A 23573-nucleotide genomic window follows, 5' to 3' on the forward strand; every position below is an offset into this window, starting at 1 on the left:
GTTCTCATGAGCAGAAAGCTGTGAGTGGTGCCTATGCAGCACAGCAGAGGCTGTTATCTGATCCAGCCTTGAAGCCTCTGCGCTTAACACCAGAAAAATAATCAAGCCAACAGAAAGTATGTGAAGTCAAAGACTGCCACTCCCCTTGAAAGTAGTATGTAGCTTGGTGAGTGGCGTTTGAGCTGAAGCCTCACAGAGAGTCGGAGGCAAACTGACAGCGACTGGCTTTGACTTTTGAGCTACGATTCATGAAATTATATTTCTTAAATCCTGCAAAAGGTTTTGACTAAGTCAAGGTGGAAAACCTGAACAGGATGTAAAGCTTTGTTCTCAGTTCAAAAGGCTCATTTATCTATTTCTAGGCAGCTGACAAGACTGCTCCCGATTTACATTTTTTTTTGTGAAATTTTAAATGTTGGCTTAAACCTGTTGAAGTTTGCTTATAAGGTAACCTGCAAGATCTTGGCATATATTTCCGCTCAGTCTTAAGTGCTAAATGCTAAATGTTGTCTTGTTGCTGCACTTCCATCATCATTCCATAACCATCACCTGTCAGTCACATCATTTCCTTTTCTCTCTCTTGGGTTTCAATAGGTGGCGCTCTTTCCTGTGAATCGCTGATATGACAAAGTGCCACACATCGCACGGAAATTTAGACTGGCAAATAAGAATAGATCCAAACAAATTCTCCAGGCTATTCTGGATGTGGAGAGGCAGCCACGCATGGAGAAGCTGGCTCAGTCCTGCGACGGGGGGGGGGGGGGGCGCACAGATGTGGAGGGTCTGCAGGAGGGCCACCCAGATCTACCCGCCACTACTGTTTTAATGGAGCGTCAAGAGTAAGACTCGCACTCACATACAGAGAACACACACACACACACACACACACACACACACAAAGCCACGACGTTGCCTTAAGTCACAATCTAAATTGGCTCCCAAGGGCATACCAACTACCTTGTTCACCAAAGGCATTGTGTATGTTTTTGAGTGCTTAGCATATGCTGCTGTAACCTGAGATCTCTCTCTCTCTCTCTCTCTCTCTCTCTCTCTCTCTTTCTCTATCCCTCACTCTTTATCTCTCTCTCTTTCTTTCTCTCTCTCTCTCACTCTTTATCTCTCTCTTTATTTCTCTCTCTCTCTCTCTCTCGCACTCTCACATGTACGCAAATGCGCAGCGTTGCTAGAAGTTGCTGTGTTTTCTCCCATTACGTTTTTCTCATCAGGCCCTTAATTAAATTCAAAATAGTTCACATCTACCTATTAAACCATGTTGCACCAACCACCCACCAGTCAAACCTCAGCAGAGACGCAGATACAGGCATGGCAAAGGTTTTATTTTTTCATTTATAAAGGAAAGAAGAGATAAGAAGTGAGGAGAGAAAAAAACAAGGAACTCCTCCGCTTGGATCACAAGCAACAAGGGATGTCATGCTGCTTTATATTCTGCAATATAATATTGTAATGCTGTTGTTTGACACTCGTTATATTATTTACTTGCATGAACATAATTATAAAATTGTGACACCGGTGTCCATTCAAAAAACGTAAACTCTCTGAGGCTGATTTTCGAGACACGATGCAGAGTTATTTTCTAAAAAAGTATGAAACTTTATTGATCAAGAGTTATGAAAAAGGTGTCAAGATACTGCAGATATAGAGTAGATAGCTTATACAGTGAAATACCAAGAGAGCAAAAGCTACCGACACTTGATCAAATCTGCTACATCTATGATTTGATATCAAGGCCCACTGTAGAGTCAAAGCTAACATTTTAAGACAGTCTAACCTTTCCATTGTTTACCTTATTAAACAGTGTGTACCTTAACTGGTAGTGCAATACACAAAGGGGTGGGGGGTGGTGGGGCTACAATGTGTATAAAGCCAGTAATGTTTAAGCAGGCGAACAGTAAAGTAATAGGCAAGAGCAGTGAAGTGTTGATTCTACATAAAATGTTGGGTAAAAATTGCACCCTAGTGCACGCACACACACACAATACAAGCAAACACACACATATGCACATATACACACACATACACATTCCCTCCCCCTCCTCAATATACTCCCACAACACGGCCGGCTGCCTGGCAGCCGAAGTTAACATTTTCAGAGAAAATATTCCTTGCCTCCAATAGTCCAATGTAATTCATTTTCCATCTCTGTTCATTAATCATTGTTAAAATTAGTGATCCATTTCTTCCACTCTGCCATCTGCACTCAGCTTCCTAACAAACATGACACCTCAGCGCATAATAAAAGCTGACAGCTACGAGGAGGCCTTTCCAAATAGCTTTCTGCATATGTGCACCTCTACGACTTGATGCCGTTGTCAGACAAAAGTAGGTTATTTAGACCACTGGCTGGACCATATGTGCATATTCAGATATATGTGGACATATGTGCACATTCATGTGCATGTACTGGATGTTTGTGTCCCAAAACTGTGCAACTACAGTACAGAGAAATCACAAAGCCAAACTCATGGTCACATGCACACACTTTCAAACATACACAAAACAACAGATGTGTCTAATCTTGAAAGGAATGTGCTAAAATCCTGATAAGGGGTAAAGTGGGGGAAATAAAAGAGGGAAACCTAAAAAATATGAGCAACCATTCAACCCAAAACAGCATAAAAAGAGAAAAAGAGAGAGCATTAAAACTTCTAAATATCCTGTTTATACCGACAAGTGTTTTGCTTTAATTTCAGCTGGAACGGAGATGTACTTTTCCATTTTCATTTGCGTCCAGCAGCTGCGGCATTTGTGTTTGTTGTGATACTGAATATCAGCTCGGCTACACCCTGATCTTAACAGCTAAGCTAAGAGCTAATTCGGTTGAGAGACAAGAGAGTGTGGGATAAAAAGAAAGACGGGGGGAAGAGAGAGTGAGACTCTGGGCCACAAGACGCACCTGTCAGGTCACCCAGGCGTCATAAACACCCTTCTAATTCACATAAAAATACCTTGATAGAAAGCGACACACCCCAGATGCCCATATAGACCCTGGTGTTCAGTTAAGATTATATGTGCTTCATAAATAGCAGGCTTAAAGGAACAAGGTGTTGAAAGAGATCTATTGATTGAAATGGGATAGAATATTCACAAGGATGTTTCCATTAGTAATCCAAAAACCAAGTATCATTCTGTTTTCATTACCTTAGAATGAGCCATTTACACACTGCTCAAAAAAATGAAGGGAACACTTAATAGTCACAGTATAACACCAAGTCAGTGAAACTTCAGGGATATAAATCTGTCCATTTAGGAGGCAGAAGTGATTGTGAATCAATTTCACCTGCTGGGTGCAACTGAAAGTGACAACAGGTGCAATGGAGAGGTAAAAGCAAGAAAACCCCCAAAAAGGGAATAGTTTTGCATGTGGTGGCGACAGACAGCTGCTCTCTCCTTATCCTTCCTGACTGATTCTTCCTTAGTGTTGTCTTCTGCTAGTGTCCTTGTCACTACTGGTAGCATGAGGCGGTCCCTGCAGCCCGATCAGGTTGCACAGGTAGCCAAGCTTCTCCAGGATGGCACATCCATACCTGCAGAAGAAGGTTTGCTTTGTCTCCCACCACAGTCTCACGAGCATGGAGGAGATACCATGAGACCAGCAGTTATGCAAGGAGAGCTGGGCAGGGCTGAAGAAGGGCATCAACCGAGCAGCAGGACCGGTATCTGCTCCTTTATGCGAGGAGGAACAGGAGGAGCACTGCCAGAGCCCTACAAAATGACCTCTAGCAGGCTCCTGGTGTTCATGTTCCTGACCAAACTGTCAGAAACAGATTCCATGAGGGTGGCATGAGGGCCCGACGTCCTCTAGTGGGACCTGTGCTCCCCGCACAGTGCAGCTCGATTGGCATTTGCATGAGAACACCAAAATTGGCATGTCCGCCACTGGCGCGCCATTCTCTTCACAGATGAGAGCTGGTTCACACTGAGCACATGTGACAGGCGTGAAAGAGTCAGGAGACGCTGTGGTGAACGTTATGCTGCCTGTACCATCATTCAACATGACCGGTTTGGCGCTGGGTCAGTGATGGTCTGGGGAGGCATATCCTTGGAGGGTCACACAGACCACCATGGAATAGCCAACGGTACCATGACTGCTGTTAGGTACCAGGATGAAATCCTCAGAGCGATTGTCAGATCTTACGCTGGTTCAGTGGGCCCTGGGTTCAGGTGCAGGACAATGCCCAATGTGTAGGCAGTTCCTGGATGACAAAGGCATTGATGCCATTGACTGGCCCTCACGTTCCCCTGTCCTAAATCCAATTAAGCACCTATGGGACGTTATGTATCGGTGCATCCCATGCCGCCAAGTCCCGCCACAGACTGTCCACAAGCTCACTGATGCCCTGATCTGGGAGGAGATCCCCAGGACACCATCCGCAGACTTATCAGGAGCATAATGCCCAGACGTTGTCAGGAGTACATATAGGCACGCGGGGGCCATACACACTACTGAGTCACATGAGTTGCCATGATAAATTCAGGCAAGTTGGTTCAGCCTGTGATATAATCTTTTTACTTTGATTTTGGTTTGGTTTTTATTCCAGCCCTCACTGGGTTGATGATTTTGGTTTCCATTGACTGTTGTTACGTTATTTTGTATTTTACAATGTACATCAATCAAGATGTTCAACTTCAATAATTCGTTCATCAAGATCAGATGAGTGATTTAAGTTTTTGAGCAGTGGAGGTGGTCCTCTTTCATGGAGTCTGCCGTTGTACCATGTTTCTACAGTAGGGACAAGCCAAACACTGGCTATAGAGGGAGCCTTTCTCATTTTTACTTTAACTGAAGGCCACCATAGGTTCTCCTACACAGGCAGTGAGGGGAAGTCCCCAAACTTGAATCATCATACAGTTCATTTGTCTGGACCCTCTGATCCAACTCAATGTCGCAGCTCTAAAAATGGTAGTAGGTATACAGGAGTTTTGGTTTGGGTTCGGCACACAAACAATTTGGTTAGGTTTAGGGAAAGGTCATGGTTTGGTTCCAGTAATTACTTTCTTAGTTAAGGATAGAGGATGTCCATCCTCATGGTTACAATAATAAACACGTGGTTACAGTTGTGGAACTATCGTGGCTTGCAGAAACAATGGGGACTATTGGTTTTAAAACAAGAAAGGAACAGAGGCCTCCTGTGTCAAAGTTACACATTTTGACAACACATTCAGCCCAAACATCCTCCAAATGCAGACATGACCTGACTTAATCTTTAGTCTTAATTAGCACAGGTGCTACAGGTCCGCTAACAATGAAATGCAACTATAGGTCTTAATAAGCTGCTTGCACAGACGACCTAAAAATATATTTTTGGGAGAAAGATTTTTGTCGTAATACCTGCAAATTAGGTGAAAAGGGACTTTGACTTTTTATTCCACTGTGTTTCATACAGACTCAGTTTAGTGAAGCATAAAGCGAGAATACAGTCTAATATCTGTGAACTTCGCAATCATTGAAAATTTCACCAAGAACACATTTGAATGTCTTTTCTCTCTTTTACTTTCTCTCACACACATGCGTGGCGTACCTTCTCTTAGTCCCTTGTTGACACCCCCTCAAACTGTCCCTTCTCACATCCACACACACATATGCACACAATCACAAAGTGTGTGTACATGTTCACATGTACACACACTTAAATCTCAACAATCCTGTGCTGCTATAGTCCTCTGATTCGCTTCTGTACACACACACACACACACACACACACACACACACACACACACACACACACACACACACACACACACACACACACACACACACACACACACACACACACACACACGCGGTCAGATCCCTCCCTCGCGAGGTGTGTGCGCGTGTGTGTATGTGTGTGTCTGCCCGAGGCACAGCACATTAATCTATATAATGCCCTCAAAGAGAAGGCTTTTTCACACCGCTAACTGCCAAGGACTACGAGGGGCAGCGGCTGAGCCATGATTCAGCTGTTAGCCCAACTGGCGTCCCTGTGCTCACACACACTTGCACCCCCCACCACTTCTCTCGACACACACACACACACACACACACACACACACACACACACACACACACACACACACACACACACACACAATATGTTAGCAAGACTACACACATCCACCATTCGCTGGGAAGAAAGACGACACAGACACCTTTGTCAGCTAACACGGGGACGCGCTCAACCTCAATCATTTTTTGTTAAAGGACATAATATAATGCCTAAAAGTATTAAAAACTGACATTGAATGCTGCATTAGATTCATCCTTTCCTTAAGACTCTTTCTTTACACTATCACTTCCTGACTGAAATCACAATTCTACACTTTAGACTGTATTTAATAAGGCAAAGTTCTTCCTTTGTCAAAATGGCATGCTTTCATTGCAATAGTAGAATGCTCTGTTCTGTGTAAATCTGTTTTATGAATATAGTCAGGTAGAATCAAAGAAGAAAAAAATATATAGCCTTAGTCCGCACTGATCTAGTGTTGTCTGAGTGAGCTATTGAAATCATTTTGATTACATCTTGGTGTATACAGTGGCTGCTAAAATCCCTATATATTTTAGATTTGACTGATGAAACTTATAAAGCACTTGAGGAAATAAATACAGAGGAAGCTGTTCTCTATACAGCTCCTCCACCATCTGCAGACACTACACAATCAGACGGTTTACTGATGTTACCTTGCAGAACTTGAGCGCTTCACATTCCTCATATTTCAGACCGTAACCTCTTGCTAGTGTGTGAAGTTGCCCAGTGCAGATTTAATATTCATTTGTTGCACGGAAGGCCAAAGAACAGACAGCCCAGAGCAGTGATTGGAGGGCCAGTGCTCAGAGACAGACGGCGAGCAGAAGAGCAGCTAAATCATCTTGACATTCACCAAGAAGTAGCCACACAGAAAGCTACTGCTGATGTTAGTTCTCCCATCGACTAATTTGGTTCTACTTAACCCCTAAACACCCCATGCACGCACACAAACACACATGCACACACACAAATACAAGTGGATACCAGGCAAACAGAGGCGGACAAACACATGCACGAGCGTGCTCACAGTGACACGTTTAATTCCAGGTTCTCAGCACATCTGAATTACAGCAGGCTGATGAGGGAGAGAGGGCCAGGCCCCTCCGGACTGATTAGCATCATTTAAGAAAGCCTTCCTTTTCGTCTCCTGCCCGCCTCACTGACCTCTCTCTCTCCATCACTCTCTGCAACTCACCGGGGCAACCCACCCACCTTCCAGCCCACAAGATGGGTGGCATCCCCACCAGCACAAGTCAATATGGAGTACACTAATTTGCATCCAACACAGGAGAACCACTCAAGTGCCTGTGCCTCTGGGGCTATTTTATTCCTTGAAGTATTCATAAACAACTGATTGTTAGCTTTAGATTCTGTCTTCAGAAAGACATAGCTAATGCATATATACATCAGACGCCATATGATGCAGTTTTTCTGCCCATGTAAAGTAAATAAGACAGAGACTGTTTTATTTGTGCATATTTCCCCCCCTTCTAAATTATATAAGCCTTGCACATGGCTTAAAATTTTGTAAAGCTTTTCTCAAAATCCTACTTATGGTTGCCATTCTGTGCCAAAAAGTTCATCTGGCCTGTAAATTTAAGCATGGATTACAAATATTCAAATCATGAGCTTACTGTTCAAATAAACATTTCCAACAGGGAGGGGAAAAGTTGCAAGGCATACACTTTCAGCATAATTCCTCCTCTGGCACCTCCCCTCCCCTCGCTCCTATTAAAACAACCACAAAAAAAAAAAAGAAAGAAAGAAAAAAAAGCAGGGAAGAGAGAGAGAGAGAGAGAGAGAGAGAGAGAGAGAGAGAGAGAGAGAGAGAGAGAGAGAGAGAGGGGTTAGGGGTGGGGAAACGCAAAAACAAAAGGCAGAGTTAAAAGTTTGGCTTCTTCATTTACCGTGTGGCTGCATAAACACTGTTGATGAAATATGTAATTAATGTAATTGTAACCACCTATGCAATTACAGTCTGCCGGGTGGGCTCGGCTGTGGCCCCGGTACACCCCTGCCATAGGACAATAGGGCACCTTATTACAGTTTTAAAACGGGGGAGGGAGGGAGGAGGGGGGTGAAAAGAGGGGGGAGGCTTAAGCCGGTCAGCTGCTCACCACATGGTAGAAATAATAAGGACTAAAGTCACAATCATTTCAGCTTTGGTTTAGCTTTGCTGATCACTGCACTTTATACTGGACAATATAAACACCTGACAAACTCCTGTGGTTTCTGAGCCACGTAATCTGCCATCTACATATGAAATATGCACAACGCATCCGACTAATCTGCAGTGGTGGATGAATTATCTGTATCCTATTCTTAAGTAAAAGTGTCAATACCACACTGTAGAATTGAATCTGTCACATGTTAAAGTCCTGTATTCAAAACGTTACTTGAGTAAAGTGACCATTAACTGTGAGATGTACTTAAAGGCTCCCTCCACTCAAAAATGTGTTGGTCAGTGTTACCTCTCCTGGATGTTCTGTCACTGCACAGAATGACAGCTCAGTTCATCTGCTGAAAAAGTGGAAAATTTCTCTGTGCTCACCTAAAAGCACGGGAGCAAGATTTGTGACATCACAGATCATCTGGGAGCTAATCCCCGTGCAACAGGAAACTCACAGTGTAAAGTGTGATGTGGAAAACCTGAAGCCTGCATTGAGAATAGCATATTAGCATATTCAGGGCTCTTGGATTTTTCAATGAGGGAGGAGGCGTAGATGTCACTTTAAACATTTCTTAGCAGGTAGTTGAACTTTTTCAGACACAAATCATAATTCAATGCAGAATATACTTACATCTTCAAACATAGCTGGAGTTTTTACAGTACAACTTGAAGCCAAAAAAATCACCCCTGAGAAAGTTATACACCTTCAAAGATTATTTTTGCAAATAGTCAAATGCTTATGTGCTTTTGGGTAGGTTAATTTGTAGGACTGTAATCCATTCAATAAATGTATCACACCATTTAATGCTGAATATTAATTTGGTTGCCTACTTATAAAGTTACATATCTCCATAATGTCAACTTTTCATGAGTAGACATAAGGGAGCCCTCAATTACTTTCAAATTCTGAAAAATTCATTATCACCAAAGTTGCCAATATATTGTTTTTATAGAACATCAATGACAAGAGCTGTTAAATACATTGTGGAGTGAAATATTTCTTTAAGTGCCATGAAGTACAAAATCTGTATTTAAGTCAAGAACTCACCACTATTACTAATACTAAAGTACTTAATTACTTTTCAACACTCATTATCTGTTATGACTTGACCTAAAGCAGTTACACTGCAGTTTGGATCGTTTTGTATTCTCAGTGCACAGTATGACCTCCTGCTCCGACACTAACCTGCAAACACCATCTGCACTACAACAAAACAGCCCAGAATAAAACCTCTCCTGGTCCTAAAATAGACAGCTACAAATTATGGATGAGGGAAAAAATTGCATCAGTTTGGAGAAACATATCATGTCACCAGGGTAAAGACAAATCAAAATTTGGGTTGAGGTGCAGGCCGCTGCCCAAGCCCATTCACACTGACAGCCGGTGTTATCCCAGGGATTAAAATAGCCTCTTCCCCGCTACCCGCCCCTGCCCAGCCTTAAAGTCTTCCACATTTGCAAAATTGCAAACAGATGCAACTCAAGTACCTGCAAATAATCTGCCAAGACCAATTTCAAAAGGGAGATTTCAGAATATGTGGGAGTCATTAGAGGGAGTATTATTTCAGCGATGAGCGCGAGAGGGCCAGCCGTGGATCACCCAACCAGATGGGTTCTGCTGCCTTTTATTCAGGAAGAAAGAAGCCGACGTGTTCTTCATCTCCACCATTCCCCCAAATGAAGATATATAACGTGTATGAAGCAATTACGGCAAAATATTGGAAGTTTCAGAAGCAACCAAAGAATGTCAAATTTCCTTTTGAGTTTCTCAAAACAATCTTTTCATCTTCTTCCCAGTGAGGATGCTTTCAGATGGGGGGCTGTGGAGTGGAGGGCCGGTGGGGGGGGGTTTGATGTAAACGAGGATACAGACACAGAGATCTGAGGCTTTTATTGTTTTGTATTGAGTGTTAAATATGAGGAAGAATTAAAAAGGTAGACGCCTTAAAAGGGGCCTGTGGTGTATGTAAATGAAATATGTTTCAGAGCCGATGATTTGCGGCTGCTGCTGTTGTTATTGTTCAGATAGTTATCAGAAGTTTTTTTTCTGGTCGCCTCAGCACAGCTTTAAAGCGAAACACAACAAAGCGTTCACCAATTAAAGACGATTTTAACACCAAGAAGTGCAGCAAACTTCATTAGACTCTCCATCCAGCTGCTGACTTAAAGACATTCAGAATCCATTTATAAACGCTGGTAATGAATAATGTACAATCAAAATACTTTTTTTTTCTTTCACACAACACTGACAACATCTACCTGCCCTTTAACAAGTGAAATGTTTATATCAAATGAAATTTGATTAGGTGACTGGTTATCATTGCTAGTGGGGAAGCAGAATAACAGGCACTTAACAAAGAAAAAGAAAGATCAAAATCACCAAACCCTTGAAACAATACACATTCAATCAAATTCTTCATAATTGTAACAGTAGGAAGCATTTTAGGCATTCCACCCACAACAAACAGGCTTTGTTCTCCTGTTATGAGAGGCAGCGAAGGGACACAATCAAGTGCGTGAGAAAGCCAGGAACCTAGGATTTCAAGCAATTCCCCCTCTTTCTCTTTCTATATAAAACAACCCCACCCCCCCACCCCACCTCCCCCTCTCTCTTTTTTTTTCAGGGTCACCCATATTATTTGCTTCCTGTCACATTGTAGCTGGCAAAAAGAGAATTTGGTAATTGAGTGGTACAGAACATGTGCCCTCCCTGCTCGCAGATGACAGATGGATTATAAAAACTTCAAAGGCGAGCATTTGGAGCACCAAGGGAGAGATGCTAGGTATTTGAACTATCATTCTTTACCCAGGAGACAATGACTGCCTGACATGGTGCATACATCAAGGAATAGTGCAACGGCACAGACATAATCCAACACACGCATGCACTTGCAACCCCTCCTTTTACTTCTTTCCCCATCGCTCTTCCTCTTCTTCTCCCTCCCTGTGCTATATATTTAACATCCTGTTCTGAGCAACTTTGTGCCAAGCTCAGGAGCATAACAAGTGGGGGGTAACACTGAGAGGCTGGAGGAGAGAGAGACGAGACACAGCAGCGGCAGGGGATGGAACTGTATCTTTGCTTTTTTATTTTTCTTGAGACTTGTCACCTTTGTGGGATTTTTTGCTGCTTTCAGGGTTCAAACTGTTGAATCTCCTTTTTACCCTAAAAAGAATACATTTTATCTTAACTGGTGGTTTTGAATTGTTTAAACACAAGCAGATTAGTAGGCCTAGAGGAAAACTGTAAGCACTACTGTAAGTGAAGGGGAGAATGGTGGGCGGCGACGCCTATAATCATCTTATAAGCATGATTTATGAAAAGGGCCATCTGCTTTGCCTTACTTAAGCACAGAGGCAACATTTAATAATATAGGGACACAAGGAAAGGAGGGAATAGTGGGAGAAGAAGAAACTAAGGGGGGGGCCAAGTACTCCTCTCCCCTACTTGTCCTCTTCTTCTTCTTCTTCTTCCTGTCTGTTCTCCTCCTCAGCATCCAGCCATTAGTTCAGATGGCAGCTAATCACTGTTGACCTTCCCTGCCACAGCATTTAACCCCGGCCCCTCCCATTGACCCTGAAGGAATTAGCAGACTCACTGTAAAGCACATACACACACACACACACACGCACACACACTCACATAGTAACACACTTGCATACAACTAACAAATAACCTTTCAGACAGAGAAAAACTCCCTGTGCCCACACTTACTCACAAGACTGGTTTGCTACCTCACTTTTTACGACCACTCTGTATGATTCTTGGAGTGATTCCAAAGAAACAAATTCTAGCATATGGTTCTTATACGACTCATAAATGCACAGGATCCTACTTAATTAATTATTTTGGCTATAAAATGTCCAAAATCACACACACATGCACATCACAACTTCTTAGATTCCAAGTTGACATGTTCAAACACCTTGTTTTTCTCAAACCCTCAAGAAAATACTTACATCTTAATGAAAATTGTCTTACATCATTAAACATCACATTTGAAATTTCACACAGTCAACTAGTCTTACCTTTTGCTCTATAAATATAAAACAAGTAAAAAACGCCCCCAACAATTTCTGAGGGCCGGGGATGATCTTTGATCGAGTGTTTCGGATTGACGGTCCCAAACCTAAAGAAATGTAATTTATAATGATTTAAAAAGGACAAAAGCAATAAATTGTCAAATTTAAGAGCCAAAACCAATTTTCACCTGATAAATTCCTTGATTATTGACAATCAATTTTTTTGCTTCTTAATTTTATTGTATGGACATTAATTGTAGCCTCCGTCCATGAGGACAAAAAACTATCGAAATCCTTAATTCTATTCTCATTTGATTCCAATACAACCCTTTGGACAAATTGCAAGGCAAGTCTGCACTATCAAACCATCTAAATGACATCATAACATATTTTACACATGAAGAACAAGTCAGTCTCAAAGCGACGTGATTGGCGTTCATGCCCTAGCTGCTGCCCTTTGGCCTCGCCGTGACCTGGAAATGGCTCAGAGCGCAAACCTTAAAGAGTGGCGGCGGCGGCACCCGGAGGAGGGGGGAGGAGGAGGGGGAGATGGGTGAAGCGGGTGGTATCATAATGAGGCCATATGGCATATGCTATTGTGCTAGAAGCTATACACACACGCACACGCACACACACACACACACACACACACACACACACACACACACACACACACACAGACACACACGCACACACACACACTCCTCCCCGTGTGGTCACCTTTTCAGTGTCCATCAGGATTGTCGGCCTAATCTTGGTTGGATCATCTCATCAATGCCTAGGCTGTTTATGTGTAATGGATCCTAGCTAACTCCCTAACCCCCACTGCCCCCTACCCCTTCCCCACCTCCCACCCTCTCAACAACTTCCCCTCCCTCCTTCATAACCTTTCTCGCCGCTCCTCAAAGGAATACACCACCTTTTTTTTAATGTCTTTTTTACAAATATGCTCAGTTGATGTACTTTGAAATGTGCACTGAGAAGAAACACACAGCGATTTAACTCAAAATAAAACTCACTGTATATGAATAAAAATACAGTGGAAAATGAAACACTTCATTTCAACACACTTCAACACTACTGTTCTACTGTATTTAAAGTTCTAGTGAATCTTTAAAAAACTGTTATTTAATTATCTAAATGTAGCTTTAAGACCTTTTTCACCACGATATGACCACTAATTTACATGCTTATCATACAGGCTTTATTAAAAATATCAATATTTTAGAAATAGATTTTTGATACGAGAAGTCAAACCCTACTTTCCATACCACTCAGTTTTGGTTATGGCAGGATTCAAAATAAATTTGTGATTTATGGCCTGCCATGTAATTTTCTTGACAAACCTGTCATGGAAACTGTATAATCATTTGTCTTTTCACCCATCCCACCCTTCCTCACTTCCCTCAGCATCCTCCTTCTCCTCCGCGTTGAAGCCTCGCAGCATGTGTAAGCAGCGGCACACGTGCTCTCCTCGCCCTCATTACGAGCTAACTACGCTGTTTGATTAAAAGCATGTACAGAGAGGAAGAGAGAGAGAGAGAGAGAGAGAGAGAGAAGGAAGAATGAAAAAGAGAGTGAGAGAGAGAGAAGGAAGAGGTGGGGGGAAAGGAAGAACAGGCCGAACCTCCATAATTAAGATCATTTCACAGATTACCTCCGGCAACAAAAGCGCGGCGAGCGGCCGCCCGCAGCCACAGAAATTGGATGAAAAAGGGGCGTTGAAGAGGAGACTGACCTCCGCCGGGTTCCGCACAAACATGAGGCACGGCTGGATCAAATTCCCCCCACCCGCCTCAAAACACACACACACACACACACACACACACACACACACACACACACACACACACACACACACACACACAGGTACTGGTGCAGACTACAGAGTCCCAGAGAGAGTGAACTAAGGGAAAGCATGCTTCTGACAGGCAGACAGCACGTAGGGGAATCAGCACCTGAGGGCTTACATTACAGGTCACACAGACACGTGTCTGCTAAACACACTGCCTGGAGAGGTGATCCATCCGGTGGTGGAGACCCTCATTCCGCTGAGCCAATTAGGTCTGAAAAAAACTCTTGAGTGTAACGCCACGTCACATCATTTTGAGAGAGTATGATTGCCAAAACAGCCGTCAGTTATCAGTTACAATCTATTTAATATTTAACAATAAGTAACTGCACCCGTTACCTTGACATTGTTGCGCTTGCTGGCATGAAGGATGATGTCTTTTGTTTGACACATTCGTAACCCTAAATGGGAGAGAGAAGGTCCAAAAATATTCAAATGCCTTAACTTAAAATTACCACTAGGAGGCTGAAGTGATTTAAAGTTTTGTTTTTATCATAAATTAAATATGATTCAAACCTGATATGACATCTCTACAGGACCCTGTCCCCCATTGGCTTCCACACGGACCAACCGTCAAACCCTTAAGTCTGGAGTTTTACTCTGTCCACTCTGGCTTCTGTTAGTCAATTCCCTTCTCCTTGCCATCACTGTTCGTCTTCTGTACACCTTGTCCTCCTCAATCCACCTTATTCCATCCCAAAAATTATCCCTGATCTGTGGTGAGCAGAGGGGTTGGGGGCCGTTTACTGTAATCACAGGGATCAAGCAGGAGCGGCTCAGAGCCCTCAGGGGCTGATCGGCAATCAGAAAGACTACGATGCGTTGAGGGAGAGGGAGAGAGAAATGAACTCCAATTTGTGGAGCAAACCTCTCTGACCCCTAATCTGAAGCAGCCCAGCCATTAGATTGTCCTGTTGGTGAGTGGGTGGGATGAGGACATACAGTAAACACAGCATTGAAGGAAGTCCTGTGGCACAGTAAGTTCTGGTCAAGAGGGACATAGGCAGGGTGAAGTGTAGAGGCGGTTGGTTTCTTTTGGTTGAAAGGACGACTCTGGATTATCACGACCTAGATCTCTGTTCTAATGTTTGGGCCTTTTTTTCGGTTATGATGTGATTTTCCTCAGCAAACTAATTGCAGGGATCCAACCAGCACTGTCATCACTGCATGGTTTGCATGGCTAAAAATGTATCAAAAGACAGTAATAACTTACTTTATTTGCAATGTCCATGCAGCTCAGCTCTGTAGGTTTGTTTAAATATCTTACCCCATCCCAAGCCCCCAGCAGTTCATTTGGTGACTAACACTTTACTATAACCTAAAACCATCCTTTAAAAGTCACTTTCCAGCTTGTGACTTGGTATAAAAAACCTCTGCTACAATACCATTATAGAGTACACAGCACGGTTCAAACTGAGTAATAACTCTTTGTTGTGAAGTCTTCCATGTCCTCTTCCTATTCTTTCTTTACTGGGTGCAACAGAGTGGCAGAAGATTAGAAAGAGTGAATTTGTTCAAGATGACCCCCATGGTTTTTGGGACACACATCTTCAAGTGTGAACTCACTCCCACCCTTGGAGCCTATCAGTGTCATCAACCACAACATGGATGAAAATGCCTCAAATGTTTATTCCCCCTCTCTCTCCCCTCTCTCTCTCTCTCTCTCTCTCTTTCCCTTTCTGCAGATCTGACAGTCCTGTTTACCAAAGCAGCCGACAGACAAGCCGAACAAGGGCCCGGGCCCCAGCACTTCCACTTAACTCTCTCCCCATTACTGCGATTGGTGTGAATGACACAACAAAAGAGATAAAATGCAGTTCTGAGATGAAGAAAACAACTGCAGCTCACGATCAAGAATAATAATAATAACAACAAAGACGAGGATAAAAACAAAAGAGGAAGACGAGGAGGAGGCGGAGGAGGCGGAGGAGGCGGAGGAGGCGGAGGAGGCGGAGGAGGCTGTAGAGGGAGGAGATGATGAGGTGGGCCATTTCAAAATTTAAAAAAAAAGATGATTTAAGAAAACTGTCGGAAATTGCGGGAGATCTGTAAAAGGTTTCTTTTCAGCATGGGTGGGAACTCATCTTAAGACTTAAAAAGAGGTATTAAAGGAAAGAGCCAGGCGCCGGGGGAATTCTCCCACGTCAGAGAGCTCTCTTTTTAAATTCAACCCCGGTAATAACGCAGATAAATAATAGATGAAAAGTATTTAGCTCCCACCTTGAACAACACTTTTTAACGTAGTTCATGAAAGACTGACAGCTCTTGGCGAGCAAATACACATACACAAACATGCATTCACACATGTGTGCGGGTAGAATGTGTATTTTACTTGATTAAATAAAACACCAGGTGGGATCCACTGATTGTTTGTGAGTGTGTGCATTTGTGTGTGTGAGTGTGTGTGTGCATGTGTGGATGGAAAAAGGCAAAGCAAGGAAGAGAGGGAAGATCATTTTGGATGAATTTCCTCCGTCATAACTGGTTTCATCAGCAACTGACGGTTGGTTTAGGTTCAGGAAGAGTAAAAGACTGTAGCTAATAGGAGCAAAATGTCCGTTTTGTCAAAACTAAATACATGTGGAGTTAATTAGTGATCACTGTCTTAACTTAAGGCCCTCTCCTCACCCAAACAATTTGTATAGACTCTCTAAACTTGCCTGATTTTCCTTTTAATGCCTTTTAATGATGAACCACATATTAAGAAACATAAAAATAACTAGTTTTGGGAAATTCTGTCATCAAATTAGAGCAAAAATAAACAAGATGATATTTATGTACATAAAAAAAAAAAACATAAAGCACAGTAGCAACCCGTACTTTGTGTCTCCTGCCAGCTACGCCTCAGTTGATGCAGTCGTGGCTGCAGCAGGCGTTTACAGAAGGCTGTGTGTTTAAGCGCCTGGAATGCTCATTTGCCTTTTGGGTTTACTTATTTACTTTTGCATAAATGCAGAACAGTAATGTGGTATTAAGGGGGCTTCTCAGGGGGAAAGTTGTGTGTTTTTAAAATGCAGCCTCGCTCAGTTTCCTACTGTATATTAAGGAAGGTTGATGATTGATGCATATAGATCTCATTTCTCTTGATTAAAAAAAGAAAAATAATTTAGAAAAGTAATGTCAGGCATGACAAGAGCTCACCCACCCCCCCAACACACATACAAACACACACACACACACACAGACACACACACACACACACACACACACACACACACACACACACACACACACACACACACACACACACCCCTCCCTCACTCAAAGTCATCAGATACAAAATGAGCATCCAGGCTAAAATAATCACAAAATTCCCAATAGCCAAATAAAAAACGTAAAATGACTGCCTTGATCAACTGCAGCCCAGTAATCTGTAGCGCCAGCCACAGCTGTAACACCACTCCTGTCACTTGAAATAAAAACCTAAACCTTTCAGGGCTTTCGATTGATTCTTTAATTCAGCCTGATATGACATTAAAACCCTTTGGTTGACTTCCACTGGCTGTGACAAATGTACCAGCGCTTAATAGAGGTGTGCAGACAGGCCGGCATTTCAGTGACTTTTATCAAACTGAATTTATCAACGCAGGCTCCCAGGATCTGTGGCAGCAGCTTGTTCAGAAGGAAGCCTACAGATACCGTTAAGTACATCATCCCTCCTTTCTCCCTGTGCCGCTGCCTCGCTCCCTCTCTCCCTCTGCTCCCTGCATTTCTCTCTATACTCCGTCCTGTCATCACTCTGCCTACTGTATATTTATCTCTTTCCTCTCCGGATCTACCGTTCCGTGGATGTGTTACTTTGTAAGGTACTAGGTGCTGAGTATTTTTTAAATTCAACCAATTAAGACGAACAACAATATATCCCTGATGAGTCCGACTGTATAAACAGCACTCATACCATTATGTGACGCTGAAACTCTCCACTGAGGGAAAATCGTTTTACATTTAACAGAGTCAGACCAAGGCAGGTGTCATGATTGTTTGATCTTGAATAAAAGGTCAAGACCTGTGGAACCTCTGTATCATGAGCAGCTTGTCTCTGTTGGGTGCAGCACTTGGTTAAAAGAGACTTTTTCCTTAGTGTCGCCAAATGCTTCCTCATGATGGGAACTGTTGGGTTTCTGTCTACAAGTGTCATAATGTAATAAACCGATAATGTATACTGTGATTTGGGGTTATACAAAAAACATTGAATTGAAAGGGAGGTCATTTCGTTATCTAAGGTGGAGACACTGCTATGATTGTGAAAAAATAACTCCTGCTTAACATCGGATTTATGTTTTCTCCCGATACAGTTCAGCAAGTGTTTCATGGAAATGGCAGAAAAGTTGCAGATATCTGAAGTGTGTGCTTCTTTTAAACTTGCTTTTAAAAAGATATGTTTAGATTCAATATTTCTCTATAAAGTCTGTAGTGATTTTGGGGGGATTCGAGACAAAAGTAAATCACTGCTCACTGGGTGTGGTATGAAACAACTGAAAGGTAACTTATTGTCATTTTCAGCAACAACTCAGCTATTACAAAGAATTCTGGATGGAGTGGTGGATGGTATAGATGAGAAGTGAGGGGGGAATGGATAAATAAAAAAGAGATGATAGGCAAAATGAGAGATAGGAGTGGGAGAGAGGATGGAGAGATGACAGAGGCTACGGCAGAGAGACAGAAAAAAAAGAAAAGAGTGAAATGGTGGAATGAGGAGTGCGATAAGGAGGCTTTTGAAGGGTCCTCTCAGATGCTGGGATTGCTCAGTTCAGCGCCGTCAGAGCCTCTGAGGTACTTGAACCTTGCCTGCCTTTCCTCCACCTCTCTGTAGAGCTGCTGCCCTGCAGGCCACCTGTAAACCGCTTTGACACATGATCCACTCCCACGGATGTAGAGTGGAAAAACACACACACATCCACACACAGAGAAACCACTGCTTGCAGGCAGCTAAATGCACACAATCGCTTTAATGCGCTTGGTTGTTTTTTAACATTAACACTCGATTAACAACTGCCTGTCGCACTTTTCAATGAAGGGGCACTCACGGCAGAAACAAGAGAGCTACCTAATAGTCTCTCTCATGACACGTTGATTAAAAAATGTAGTTTTTTTTCTTCAATTTTTTTCCATCTCTCATTGACAGTTGTAAGCAATAGATCCTTCAGCAAGACAGGACAAATAACCTGCTATTATCCATGGCCCTCACGTTGGCGTGAAAGTGGCACTAGGAGGATTTTAACCTTCACCTCCTGAAGGCCGAGGGAAATAGGACACCTTGGAATTTAATTAAGCAATTAGACTGATGTCGCGCCACAGCCACAAACAAGGGGCACGGAAAGAGATTCGTACCTTTTAGGCAAACACACAAATACAAATGCACTATTAAAAAATCTGACAAATTATTCCTAATGCATATGAAAATACACATGCATGTAAGAAGAGATTAATAACTTCAAGAAGGCGCTAAGCAAGCCCTCCACATCACACACAAAAAATGGAGAATAAAAAACTGATGGCTCCTGATTAGGCATTGTCAAAATATTTGCTATGGAGGAATTCCACCAGGCCAGCGCGGAATCGGCTCCTCTACAAAAGAGCGATCTTCCCTGAGTAACAAGTTGGTGCAATGACTGTCGACAGAAGAGGAGCTGAAAATCCCCCCCGGGCTAGAGAATATCCCGCTATTGTAGTCTTAACCCGCGAGACCTGGCGGGGAATGTACAGCTTTCACAGTCACTTCTCATCCTATTTGTAGCACTGCCGCTGACGTGTGAGCGACTGGGCCAGAGCAGGTCACTTTCCCCCCCTTATTATAATTTTTTTTAAATCTCACTGTCTTCCTTAAACTCTCAGTATGCCTTCCACTTTTCACACATCTTTAAAACTCTTTTAAAAAACAGTCCAATAAATATTTGAGGGGTCATTCATCTATATCATGTTATTTTCCCTCTCTCGCCCCCCGCCCTCATGCCAAACCACTTTTTTCATCTCTCTTTTTGTATTTTTTGTTCCACAAGGCAAGTTTCATTAAAGATCCAATTATGCAAATCAGGTGCTGGAGAGGCAGTTGAATATGCACTATAATGGTGTACAGTAATCGTTCGACACAATATACGGCATCCGGGGCCAGATTTACGAGTGCAACAGAACTGCAACGCCTCCGTCCTTTGGTGAAAACCTCTTGATCATAATTAAAGGTGCAGGAGTTCTCTCCCGCACCGTCATGCCCTCCCTTTTCTCCCTCTTTTCCTCCACTGCTTCCCTCTTTTCCTCTCCCTCTACCTTGTGCTACTTTGGCGCGCTCATTAGCAGAGGTCTGGGACTTTAACAGAGGTCACATCCGAGAGGTAGAGGCGGCTAAAGAGCAGACATGACATGTAGGATGCAGTCAGTGATGGTATGTGAAGTGGGTAATAGACATAACCTGCCACACACACACATACACACACATAACCTTCCATCTCATGAACACTGGAGGTATTTACCACAGTCTTAGCTGAGCGTGGCTGAATGCTAAGCAGTAACAATTCTCTGCTTCAGGACCTCTGATTGATGTGTGCTTGCCTGTTTGTGTTAAGCTGTTTGCTGTCTGCGGAAATGACATGGCTGAAAACACAGCGCCATTCGACACATCAAAAGGGAAAATGTTCATGACATTGCATGATGCATCCTTAGATCCAAAATGCTAACCAACTTTGAGGAAAAAAATTAAAATAAAAATAAAAAAATAAAATCAAGCCAAACTCAATAACGCCTTAATGTGAGGGATCAGCGGGGAAGTCGGGGGGGAAAACAAAGGAGGAATATCACGGGTTGCGAGGATAAGGTGTTTCAGAACACATTCCTTGTTGGTGTTGTTGATGTGAGCGCCAACAGATTACACAGACGGAGAGAGAAAAAGGGCAAGGCTATAATGCTGACTTGATACTGGACTTTCTCAAGGCTGAGCAGTTAAACTTGCCCTGGAAAACCAACAGTATATTGGTTCCTGTGTGTATACACACTGTTGCGAACTCCCACACGCACCCTCACCGCTCAGGCTTATTTAACAAAGTCTGCTACTAAAACCAACAACATAGACTGTGACGGGGAAGGAAGGTTTGGTAAAAAATAAGAAATAAGAGAGAAATGCTCCATGCACCCACTTCCATGCCCACCTCCTCTCCCTCTGAGACCACCTCGTCCCCTTCCCTTCCTCCCTTATCGTCCAAACTTCCTCATCCTCACCCCCAAACCACGATTCCTACGGCTGCCCAGACAGGCAGACGCTCCTTGTGATGGCACCCCGGCATGCGAGGACTGAGTCAAGCCTATCTGTCAGAGCCTCATCTGCCCCACACTCTTTATTCTTAGATCAAACTGACGTCCGTGATTACCCCCACAACCAATCCGCCCCTCTGTTCCACCAACCCTCCATCCCCCAACCACCTTCGCCAATGTTTATCAAGCTCTCATGGCAAAGAACATATCAGGGAAAATATACTGTATACGCTTATATCCCTAAGTACAGAGCGAGACATCTTCATAGCGCAACACGGCAATGCAAGCACACAACAGGAGAATTGTACATAAACTCTCATTTAAGGATTGATTCAATAAAGCTGCTCGTTCACACAGCTAGATTCTAATTGATAACATATTCCTTTTCACTGCATATTTCCCATTGCTTTTTATATCAATAACTGAGTCAGATATACAGCACCTTGTATATATTATTTTACCTAGAGTTTAATTATTTTCCTTTCTTTTATTCCAATTATTTGAAGTTGTTTTATTTCTTTTCTTTTTTTTGCCATGTTGCCTTTATTTGATCGTTGACATTCTAGAGAGAGAGACACACAGGAAACAAGGGCAGAGGGAGGAGGGGTATGACATGTAACAAGGGTCCCTCGGCCGGAAATTGAGCCGAGCGTTGCGGTTATGTGATATGTGTCTTAACCACCAGACCACCAGACACCCCTGATTCAAATTTGATGCAATTGAATAAAAACGGTGTTAAATTAATATTTGTATAAAGCATAAATTTATCAAAACACTTTTTTGTGGACATCAACACTTCATGCAAAAGATGGAGAAATACATTCATCGGTATTGCAATACACATCAAAAAAGGCTCATTATTGGGTCCTAAAAAGGCATAATAATGAGAAAAGGTCTGGACACTAACTTCACGAAAGTCTGAAATCTTTTGTGCCCCCTCCAATTTATCACCACAGAGGAATAAATCAAATCTTCTTTATGAAATTCAAACAAATGGTTTGAGATTTCTGTGAAAAGTGTGTAATCTGTGTGATGTTTTGTGGTAAGGGCAGTCTCTTCTCGACTTTGCATCACACATTTGATCCAATGCTTTATATGTGTGGGTGTGCGCTTGTCATATTAGCCTCACACGGCAACTGCAAGCACGGCTCGCCAGTATCTTCCCCTCTCCGGCTTGAACCCTGGAGATCAAGGTCATGGAGCTACAAGGATCAAGCCAGACTAACGCCTGTGTGTTACAGCCCCCTCAGCACGTTCTTTGCCTCCGACAGGACACACACACACACACACACACAAACACACACACACACACATATACACTAACATACTGGAATACATGTATACCCAGCCGTCTTGCCCGGCTGCAGATCAGAACCAGAATGGGAATGAACACAAATGGGTGGGGGGTGGGTTGTGTGTGTGTGTGTGTGTGTGTGTGTGTGTGTGTGTGTGTGTGTCTGTTTGGGGGTTGCTGCTTTCACAATGACTGCACATATCAATTAATGGCTAGCTGATGAGCAGACCCAGCCTGATCTGGCCTGCCCACCACCGCCCTGATCCCAGCGGACTGGGAGCCCTGGCCTCACAGCCTGTACAGCTGGAGCCCTCTCCCCTATAATTACATGAGATGGGGATCAACTAACCACAGTCAGGCTGCCTGTTTGACTGTGGACTGCATGTATCACAGGATACAGGATAACTTCTTTGTGTCTGAATTATGTGTTGTCCAATTGATTACACACATGTATTTTCTGAACTGCGAGATTATGTAATTTGTGCAACCACTTCACCGCGGGTTTGTGTGTTTTTGCGATGTACTGGGATGTCGGCTCATGTGCTTCCTTCTTTATGCGCATTTGTTAAACAAGTGTGAGATTTCTTTTACACTGCTTTTTGGTCCTTTCTTCAAAAAGAAAAAATCTGATTGTGTACATGTCAACATGCAAATAATTCTCTGTGTGTCGGGCTGACAACGCGGCGGCTTCAGTCGAGTGGGTCTCCTCCACGGTGAACTGAGTGGCTGACTGACTGACTGACAGCCTGGTAAAAAAGAGGACTGTTTAGATGCCATCCCTTTAGATGCCCTGGTCTCTCTCTCTCTCTCTCTCTCCGTCTCCCTCCCTCCTGTCTCTCTCATCCCTCCCTTTGCCTTCATTTCCAGCAGAGAGATCTGTGTGTATCGCCGCGCTCAGTCATGCCCCGCGGCCCCCCTTTGCAACGCTGACACGGGCACAGGTGGGAAAGCAACTCATACAAGATC

At 43.1% G+C, this 23573-nt stretch overlaps 1 protein-coding gene across 1 annotated transcript in view; it reads right to left on the minus strand.

Moving 5' to 3' along the window:
* znf536 (zinc finger protein 536) overlaps positions 1 to 23573 on the minus strand; it is a 195931-nt gene that overhangs the window by 169749 nt on the left and 2609 nt on the right.

Source organism: Hippoglossus hippoglossus, chromosome 3 (genome assembly GCF_009819705.1).
Source record: "Hippoglossus hippoglossus isolate fHipHip1 chromosome 3, fHipHip1.pri, whole genome shotgun sequence".
NCBI lineage: Eukaryota > Metazoa > Chordata > Actinopteri > Pleuronectiformes > Pleuronectidae > Hippoglossus > Hippoglossus hippoglossus.